The 9,100-nt window shown below is 32.0% G+C and overlaps 1 protein-coding gene across 1 annotated transcript in view; it reads left to right on the plus strand.

Annotated features, from left to right (window-relative positions):
* Nucleotides 1-1,286: 1,286 nt before the first annotated feature.
* Nucleotides 1,287-9,100, plus strand: part of LOC106472066 (leucine-rich repeat neuronal protein 2-like) — a 42,587-nt gene continuing 34,773 nt past the window's right edge. Inside the window, exon 1 of the mRNA XM_013932699.2 lies at nt 1,287-1,548. The gene's annotated coding sequence lies outside the window, so the exon portion shown is untranslated. The remainder of the gene's footprint in view (nt 1,549-9,100) is intronic.

Here is a 9,100-nt window from a genome sequence, read left to right on the forward strand (position 1 = left end):
ATAATGATAAAAACTTTCTTGTTATAAATTTGAGTCCCTAATCACCAACTAATAAGCATGACAAACACAGTCTACTGTCGTTAAAAAAATGCATCATGTTTTGTAACAAGCTGTGACCAGATTTAACTGGCAATTTGTTTTTTAAATATTCTGTCACTGAAACATGCTTACAGCTAAGGTCTTATTTTTGCAGCAAGGAAAGAGTTGACTTTCGAATAATGAATAATGATAGAATTTGACTTGAAAAAATGGTGTTTAGTTATTTGTTCTTGAAAAGCACTGAATTATCTTTCTCCAATCATATTATTAATTTTAAAATAGCTTTAGTTTATTTTCTTGCATGAAATATGTCTGATATAAGGATTGAGACATATATAGCTGTTTTAAAAAATGTGTATCGCAAAATAAATAGTTAAGGAGAAGAAACCTAGATTCTTTATTCTACATCAGTGAAATTTTCGTATGATAATGCAATTTTTAACACGATATACACTTGTTAAACAACAATACTTAAAAAGGAGACGCAGCGCTACCTACTGCCCAATAAATATTAGTATTTCGTACACTAGAGTTACACCTTTCTGATTAGAGTGATCAAAAATTATATTATTAAACATCTGATTGACATCCACAACCCAAATCCACTTAGAAACTTTCGTACTGGTTTCACAATTAAACAAACTCCTATAACCTAGCTATAGAGAACTATTAAACTGATAAATACGTTAAGAATCCACGGTCAGGTGCTAGCAAAGCGGTGTTCCATTTCACAGAATGTTGTACATGGATATCACTGAAACCGGTGTGTTTCTTATGATAAAATATGACCTATCACAAATACATAAGAAACAAAACAAAACACAAGTAAATTATGTATTATTAATATGTAGTGATAAGACTTAAATAAAACAAAATATGTAAAATTATTGTTAACTTGTAGGTAAACTCCACATTTAACATTCTTTTATTCACATAAGTGAGCAGGTACCAAAATGTCCTGTAGGTTTGCCAATATAACTTGGTGCAATAAGTTTGGTATATAGCTTCGAGCACTAAGCGAACATGGCCTACAACAAAGCATTTAACTGTTTCATTTTGCCACATGCATATATCGGGTTACTGCATATGTTCAACCTCCACCAACAGTTGGGCACCATCTGGTCTTTCTCATACTACATATATTTTCTTCCAATATGGAAACAAAAGAAGAAAACGTTTATATATATATGTACATGAGTTGTGGGTGTATGCATGTGTTTTTGGTGTAGTGCAAAGTAACAACTTTAATTTCTATCGTTGTCGCTAGCTCTCTTGCTACAGCGTCCTCTTTCTTAGCAGACTGGATTGATCTGAAATAGAAAGGTTAGCAAGACACGAGGCTGACGGCTCGTGGTTTGGGCAGTTGTGAACAACGCGTAGTTGGAGTCAGACGAAGAGAGAACTGTCTACTATAGGAAGGTGTTGTTCAAAGTGTTTAGTACTGCAGTAAGGATTGAGAAAAGTCTCTAAATTTCGTGACAAGGTCTTATACAGTGTGAGAATGAGAAGGTAGTAAAGATTATTCTATGTAGTTTCTTTATCCAATTTTCTTGAAATAAAAGAGGGATAATTAAAATGCATAATATCTAAAGGCCTAACTTTTGAACCAAAGTCAAATACTGTCAAAGTCCAATTTATATTTTTGGTGGGCTATGGCAGTGTTGTGGCCACAGAGATAAAATCTCCAATATTATTAAAAATGTGTTTTGTTATTTTTTACTTACTTAATTTATTTATTTATCAAAAACGAAGGTTTAGATTTAACACACTCTGAACTAAAATGAATACCATTAAGTATATATAGATTTAAAATAGTTTAAAATAACTTAGCTGCATAGTTTAACAGCTTTTTCGTTGTCATTAATATCATGGTATTAATTTCGTATAATATTTTTTAGACTTATATGGAAAAAAGTTATTAAAATAGAATTGTTATATTGTAAATTTCGATATCATAATTTTGGAATTTTAGGAACGCTTATAGAAGAAAAGATGTTGGAAAATTAAGTTCTTGTTTTTTTATTTCTTGAAAAACTGAGTAACTTAATTCTCTGTAAGCTTATTATCTTGAATTACATAACTGACATGTAAGCAACTGTTTTAATTGAGAAATATTGATTGTTTTAACGTTTCTTACATTTGAGAAACATTTCTGTCCTAATTATTATTTTTAATTAGAGATCTGGCCTTAGACAAATCAGTCTGAAGATAACATATAAGCGAGCTTTCAACCTCACTTCTGTTTTTATTTGGCGTCGTAAACCCGCAATGTACGAAACGCTTCCCATGGGTGATTACAGTTACAGTTAGTGGTCCAAATGTATATCGTATTGTAGCTAAAATCTTTACAGCCGAAAACGTGTATGCGAAGGTGTAGAAACGCCATAGTAAAGCACACACATAGAGAGTTCCCAATAAAGTCGCAGGGGAGTGATTTATATGATTTTCACCACCTGTATTCGTAACAAGAAATACTGTATTTATTCGATAGAAAATATAATTACGTAAAGCTTTATAATCATGTTGGTTTTTCTTTTGGTGCACAACATAAAATTATCTTTTCTGTGAGCTACAAAGACATCTAATTGTGTTCATGCATTTCAAAATGAACAATTTATCAAATTCTGCATAACTTTTGGCTGAAGTACCTTCAGTACATACATACTAATGGTTTGAGATGCTATCTTTCTTATGTTTATAGTTTTGGACGTAGTAGTTCATACTAATAAATGTTTTTGTGGCAATTGATTAACTAAATGTATAAAAAAATGGTAAACAAATAAAAAGCCGCTACAAAACACTTGCCTTTTTGCATTGGTCCTTCAATCCGTCAGTCTGGCCTTTAGAATAGAATTTTGGTTCGATATCAAATTATATTTAAGGCTCTTCATAATCTGAAACACATATTATTCTCAAAAAATATCGAACTTTTCTAAGTAAGTCTTCGTTGAATTTGTTTGAAGGTTCCGGCTCCACGAATAGATAATTATACTAGCAACAGATTCCGAGGGGAAAACGCAATTTAATGATGAACAAAACAAACACAGAAGCAACGAATAATAACATATTTATTGGACGTTTCAGGATCCGCGCATATTCCATCTTCAAACATTTTCTACAGTAAAACAATAATTACAAATGACAAACATGAATATGTAATGGAAATTTCTGTGCAATCATAAACATTTGTACAAAAATATGGACCTCAAAGGAGATGGAAACATGTAAAAAGTAGTAATGAACTTGAATATTAACTCAAAATAAATAAATAGGTAAGTGTACCTCACATATTAAGAAAAACTTAACATGTAGTATACAGCAGTTTCAAATATTTTAACTACACTACATCCAATACTATGCCCCCAGTCCTCAAGAATCTAAGTCACATAATAATAAAAACTCGGCCTTTCTACAGCTATACCAAGCCTATACCTGCTCTTCCTTTTTATTAATTCACTGCTTTAAAAGAACGTGCTAATATTACTGACATTACTGTTTCCCATCCTGAGAAAGGTGATGGAGTTGTTCTGATAAGGCGAGCTTTATCTTATCTGACTTCACAAAAATTTAGATTTCTTACACAGATTTTCTTGACCTTACCCTTCACGGAGAAGAAAAAGTTCAACGTATCCTTAGAAATTTTAAAATGACAAACTCTATCCACCAAACTAATTTTAATCAAATTTACCTCTGTTGTTCCTGACCTTATATATTATATGGTTTTCCTTAAGTACCAACTCGAATCTGCCTTCTATATCTATATTTTTACTGTCCTCACACACACTCCTATGAATTATCTAAATATCTTATTACAACCATTTACCATCCACCACTCAAGCTCTTTTGTCAATGAAATCACCACCCTCCCTTCCCATTAACATTACTGTAAGTCTAGCTTTGATATAACTTCACTTTTTACCAACATTTCTGTTAATGAAGCAATCAACATCTGCCTCTCTAATCTTTTCAGAAAAAAAAACACGCAGCTAGTAATTGCACCTCAATTTCTAGAATACCTAAATTCATTTCACCCCCAAGTAAATTTCACTTGTGAAAATGAGAAGATCCTTAAACTGCCCTTTCTAAATATCGTTATAAGTCGTGACTCTAACGGTTTTTTCTACACACAAATACTGTAATAAAACCTACGAGAGTGACCTCATCACTAGAGTGTGTAACATTACTTCTTCTTACACAACGAAATAAAATTTGTGCATCTTTCTCTTAAACAAAATGAGTATGTAGGACCTTTTCCCAAAATCATCTCGTGAGATTTTTTTAAATAAAGAATCAACACACTCAGCAATATGAAGGGTATTACTGTACCTAAATGCCCATGTATTTATGCTTAATTCTTAGGTTTCAACCTACTAAACTGTTATATAAATATTACACCCAGATTAAACTGGGAATTATTTTTAAACCATCTTATTGAATAAAACATATTTTTTCACTCGAAGGATTACATACAATACCTCTTCATTATGGATTGTTTAGTCATACGTTGCTTCCTACATTGACAAAATTATACTTTACCCAGTGGCACAGCGATATGTCTGCGGAATTACAACGCTAGATACCGGGTTTCGAGACTTGTGGTGGGCAGAGTACAGATAGTCCATTGTGTAGTTTTGTGCTCAACTACAAACAAACATAAATAATAACTCAATTTCTGCTGAAATACGTTTTTTTTTGTGATTATCTCTCATAAGCGATATAGCTACATTAACTTATTTATTTATTATGAATTTATATCCAAATTCATTTACTCATTTTTACACGTCTTTCCTCATTGATTTGTAGAAAACTTCTTTTCTACATACTTACTAGATATTTGTAATTATTGTTTTGTATTTAGTTTAAGGGCCCGGCATGGCCAGGTGGTTAAGGCTGTCAAAGAGGGAAGGCTGTCAAGAGGGTTGTATCCTTGACGTAAGAAACAGCTTTAGTCCGCAAGGACTATGAGAAATGAAAAAAAAAAGTTTAAGAATTTAATGAATATGGAATGTGTATAGTCTGAAACGTTTAATAAATATGTTGCTCCTGTGATTGTGTCGTTCATCATTAGATATATACGTGTGTGTGCATATATATGTATACAAATATAAACATGAAACTTTAGCTCAAAGAATATAAATACAACTAAGAAAACGAAGCAACTGTGTGCATGTGAATGCGTTGTAGCGTTAAAATAAAACTTTATTATGCTTGTCATAACTTCTACTTCATAGCTATAACTACGGACTTATGTGTCTATGTGGGTATAATGTAAAGATCTGATGAAATGTTAGACTTAACCGACGTCACTTAAACTTAACTTTCTGACACTGTTGTTGGATAGTTTCGTACTATAACCCCAGCCTCATTCCTACAACATAAGCTATCAGTTGCCATCTTTCACGAAAGAGAGCAACTGGTAATAAATATCGTTAAACGTACCGTGAAGTGATTGTTTTTGGTTCCATGAAAGTGTTTCACGAGTCAAAATTTGTCGTTTACTTTTTCAATGACGACTGGGCAGCATTTCTCTCTGTTTTTTATTAACTGTAGAATTTTGTGTACTGCAACTTGAACTCATAACTGATTTAGTTTTCTTCAATTCCACATTTAAGATGCTTTTGGTAATTTAACTTAATAACGCAACCCTCGCAATGAGGCATTTTTTTTTTACTTGGAGCACACGTTATATACGGTTATTTTATATCTATCTATACTGAAATTCTACCTATCAGTGAAATTACATTGAATGTTTCCTCTTTGAGTGTAAATTTCTAATATAAGGCCAAACATATAAATTATCCTTTACTGATCAACAACCAAGGATGAAACGTGTAATTTAATAATGAGGAAAACACAATTAGGTCTGGAGTTACGTGAACCAGATATCTTGTTTTAACATAAATTTTCTGTTAAATGATATGCACACACGTATATCGTATTACTCACTGTCGCTTTACCTGTCACCAGCACAACACCAAATAAAATAAAATTCCGGCAGAAGGTGCAACCATATTGAAGACTCCAGCGAAAGCAGGGCTAGTACAATGTAATATACTGTCCATTTTTTAGATATAAACTACCTAACCAACTAAATGGAATAAAATTAAATGGGCTAAGCTGGTGAGTTTTATAGTACTGTGTTCCATGCTTTAACTGGCATTTACTGTTTATAATCGAAAGAAGAAGCAGGCCGTAAGCCTAGAGAAACGACATGCAAAATACAATACATAACAATAATAACATTAGTTGAATGTATACTTCTAAACATTCTTCAAGAAATAAACCATTCTGCCACTTACCTTTATCGATTTAATATTTGTTTCGAATGACTTTAGTGTTGAAACCATTGAATGATAGAGTGAACTGAATGAAATGATGATTAAAAACAAAAAAATAAGAGGTGACTAAAAAAAAGCTGTTAAAAGGTAATAAATAAAGGTTCTGAATTTTGATTTGTTCAAAGTGTTTGTTACTTGCAGAGTATTATTTGTATACTTATCACAGAGATGATTAGAAAAGCATTAGATCAGAGTTGCAAAATAGCACATCCTACATCTTTTTTCACACGCTGCGTAGTGTGTTTTCACTAATCCAAATAATTTATAATCTCGCAGAAAAAAAAAGTGAAGTACTATTACACTGTCATATTTATGGTTGTTCTAGAAGAAAGCTACATATTATACTAGTAACTTCTTGTAGTAATAGAACTGTACATGATCAGGTTCCATAATGATTTAATACTGTGGACCAAACATTCTGATTTAATTAAGCACAGATTAAACACCTTCAATCTCTCATGCTATCATGACAGCGTAAACTTTTTAAATGTCAACATAAAAGTGACTCCTTTTTGGAACTTTTATCTTATATTTTAATAAAAGACAATGAATTTCATTTTGCAATACTTCGGGAAAATGTTTTTTACTTTTTTTTTACTATTGTTATGCATTTTGCCCGATTAGATAAAATTTTTTGTTACAATAAGCTCCACAATGCAAATTACTGGATAAAGATAAATCCTATGGTTGAATTATGTTACAGCTACGCTTGTTTCTGAAGAGGGAGCAGTAAAATTTTCTCTTTTGAACTTTGAATCGAACAAGTGATCGATAGACCCAAAGGTTTGAGAACAATTTACTTTAACCACTTAAACCCAATGTATTTCACTGTCCAGATAATCTGTTTAGTAGTTCTCAACTGTAGTTATGAAAGTATCTATGTTTTCTTGATCTTTGATGTCCTTACACAATTATTACAAAAACGACTTGAAATTTTGCATGTACGTTATTGAATCCGCAAAATATAAACGAAAGAAAAACAACATCTTGCGAGTGTCATGAGATTGTCCCAGAAATGAAGGTTGAGAGGGATTTAGCTAGCTCACAGGTTTGAATGAACAGATAGACTAGAAAATTAGTATTAATATGTAAAGAGCTAATGAAAACAATGATCATAATTTTGACTTTGATGATTTTCAAATTGGAGTCCCCACATGGAGACTAAAATGATTTGGGTGGCTCAAAGAACTTGTTCTTTGGAATAAGGATCTATTTCTAGCTGTTGGCAACTTTCCAGTGTAACCCCCCCCCCATCTCCCACCCAAAAAGGGATCAAGGAAGATGTGTGGGTTCTTGGGATTGGCTGCACGGATTTGCTTGAAAATTGACCGTGTAAATAGTCATTCAAAATAAGCTGTGTAATTTATTTACGAAATTGTTGTTATTAGTGCGTTATTAGTTATATATATTTGTATCTGTTTATCTGTCTGTGTTTACATATATGAATGTTTGTATAAGTTTCTATACTAGTTTTTATTTTTATAAAGTTTAATTACTTGCTGAAAACGAAGAATGGGTGAATGTTCATATTAACACTGTTGAATATTGAAAAGTTTTTTTGTTTTTTGTTTTACATACATAACTTATCCAGAGTCATCAGATATTTAAATAAAAGCACTTATGCTGGTATCTTTCGTTATGAATGTCAACACTAGACGTTATTGAAACAAATTTACTTGCAAGATAATGAAACTGATCAAACAAAGGCTAACAAACGATAATGAACCTTTAATCTTCTAAATCAACGTGTGTTTTGTAGGTAACGTGATTCGTGACTAAACATAATAAAAACGATAATAGAAAAACTAGGATATATATATATAAATTAAAACTGGAAATGAATCGTGTCAGCAGTTCGAGTATTCTCAAATAGCGATATCTTTATTTTACAACAAACTTTTGTATATACATATCCTACACAGTTAAGTCTAGTATATCAGAACTGTGTCCGAAGGACAAATAAATTCCCAACCCTTGATCATACTCAACCAATCTGCTGTATAAATTAAGTCGGTGAGGACTTAAAAGAAAGACGTTTGGAAAGATATATTTACAATGGATTGCATTTCTTTTGCATATGATTGGTTTCCTGTGCTTGTTTCACATCAGCGGTGTCGCTCAGGATCGAAGGAACAGCTGGAATATGCAATCAATCATTTCTTACTTTTGACCGCTGTGAGTCAGGATAGCTCGATACTGCAAAGAAAACCTAATAAATATCTATACGAACGGGTGTCAGCTAGAGCTGTTTAAGCCTACTAAATAATAAACTCTCTCTCTCTATATATATATATATATATTTATACGCACATGTATTCATAAAGAAATTAATTCACTTGAATACTTGAAGTAATGGTTAGAATATTGATGGGCTGAAAATATGATTATAGACGCATAAATTTAACTTTAACAATGGGGAAAAAAACGTATTTCTTCAAATGAATCCTTTTAATGAAACTGCAGGAAAAATTAATTTCGCTCACTGATATATGTATCTATGTGTGTATGCTTTTTTTGTGAGAGCAAAAGCTTTTCAGACAAAGCTAAAAACAAAAGCGTCGCATATCAAAAACAGACAGTATGGGTACAAACTAGAATGTGGGAACATAACGTGTACCTTACCAAAAGTGGTAATAGGACTCACGCAGCGATATAGATACACTCTACTTAAAATGTGCATTTTACTCCTCCCACACGTTAATTTATACTTTGGTTTTATTTTT

Source organism: Limulus polyphemus, unplaced genomic scaffold, assembly GCF_000517525.1.
Source record: "Limulus polyphemus unplaced genomic scaffold, Limulus_polyphemus-2.1.2 Scaffold117, whole genome shotgun sequence".
NCBI classification, from domain to species: Eukaryota; Metazoa; Arthropoda; class Merostomata; order Xiphosura; family Limulidae; genus Limulus; species Limulus polyphemus.